Below are 1,996 nucleotides of genomic sequence, written 5' to 3'. Positions count from 1 at the left end.
CCACCAAATAGCTCGGTATGTGGATGATATTATACCTTTTGAGCATATTTATAGTTTTTGGGAAGGAATTGAGTTTTGAACCTCTCCCCACTGATGATCTTGATGAAGATGTTTGGGATACTTTTTAGGGAGAAAATTAGCTGAGAAGTACCGAAGTGCATACCGCGGTCAAAAAAAAAAATCATTTACCACAACTTGAGAATAGTCTTATATCCTTTAACCGAGGAGGATCTTTTGGAACCGGAAAAGGGTGAGTGGAAAGGTAGAAAAAAAACCAAATTGACAAGAAAAATGAGAGATCAAAAAATAAATTGTTGGCTAATCAAAGATATTCATCGGGAGTTGAGTATCATGATGCAAAGTACAAAGCGGAAAAGATGGAAATTGATAAATTTGAGAGAAGTTAATGTTTCAAGGAAATGTGGTCGTCCTAGTAAAGATAAGGGTGAAACATGTAACCAAAATGATACCCCAAGATACGTTAAACTCAAAGGGAAGATGTTTCCTTCGGAAGAAATGGGGGAAACAAATCAAAATGAAGGGAAGAAAGACCATATATGCGGTGTGAAAAATGAAAAGGATTAAAAAGGATAAGGATGGCAAGTATTTGCGGCCTACTAATATGATATATGACAATTACATGGATAAACTACCCAAAATATTCGTGAGTAAATTAGAACCATGGACGATGTCGAAGGGGATGGAAATTGCGGTTATCATGTCACGGCGGAAAAAGTAGGATCTTTTCAAGAGGAGAAGAATTAAGAGTAAGGAGACCAAATCATGTATATAAAGAATCGATTGTTACAAACATTGCGTCGAAACAAGAACTTCTACAAGGAAATTGTGATAGGGGGGCCAAAAGGAGACGAAGGGGTGGTATCGGAATATATTGCATTCGAACGACGTTTACATGAGGATTCCTTCATCACGAGAGACCATATGCAAATGCCGATTTATGAGTTTTTTTTTTATAGAGGTGATTGCTTGGTTCATTGTTTCGAGATGGTTGGTGATAGTTTTACTTATGCGCCGCCAACAAAACCTTATCGTGAGGATCTAAAAGATAGAAGACTTGTTCTTGCGTTTGTTAAAGGATGTCATTTTATCAACCACAAAAATAAGCCCGGTTTCCCATTACCACATATGAATTGTGAAGTCTTTTGGACGGGATTCCAACATAATTAGTCGATGAACTGGTGTGCAAACTACCCGACGGAATAGACCTTTAGAAAGATTCATACATCTTGCTTATGGAAGATCAAGTAATTTTAATGACGGGGTAAATAAAACCGCGGTAAAATTAGGAAGTCCATAGAACATAATACTGTAGGAAGTTTTTTTGGATTTTTCATAAAGGACCGATTGTATCTTTTTTGTTTGTTCGGATGAGGTAAGATTAGGAATGACATATAATGTATCCTAAAATACACCGTATCAACGAAATATTATGTCTTTTAAATTATTTCTTTGTTTGTTATGTCTTTTTAATTATTGGGAAACCAAACTATAAAAATAAAAAGAATGGAAACTTACATAGAAATTTTCGACAATAACATTATACGCCACTAAAAGTCGAACCTGAAAAGTTGGGTTTCTGAAATAAATGTCAGGTTCGGCTCAGAACATGAATTAAGGTTCATCCGAACATGACAAGTTTAGTTTCTGAAATAGCTGTCAGGTTCGACTCAAAACATGAATTACGGGTCAGACGAACTTCACAAGTTTAGTTTCTAAAATAATTGTCAGGTTCAGCTCAAAACATGAATTACAGGTCCGCCGAACCTCACAAGTTGTGTTTCTAAAACACCTGTCAGGTTCAGCTCAAAACATGAATTACGGGTCAGCAAAACCTCAATATATCACGCATAATAACATAAATAAGATGATGATCATCTCATCTAAAGTATACTATACCATAATAATCTAACTTCCCAAATGTCAGATTCATATGTAACATCCAAAACGAAAATACAAAACAAAGTCTCAAAGGAAA

The sequence above is a fragment of the Papaver somniferum genome, unplaced genomic scaffold, assembly GCF_003573695.1.
Source record: "Papaver somniferum cultivar HN1 unplaced genomic scaffold, ASM357369v1 unplaced-scaffold_107, whole genome shotgun sequence".
Classification (NCBI taxonomy): Eukaryota; Viridiplantae; Streptophyta; class Magnoliopsida; order Ranunculales; family Papaveraceae; genus Papaver; species Papaver somniferum.
The sequence above is the reverse complement of the archived record's forward strand: the minus strand, read 5'-3'. Positions refer to the sequence as shown.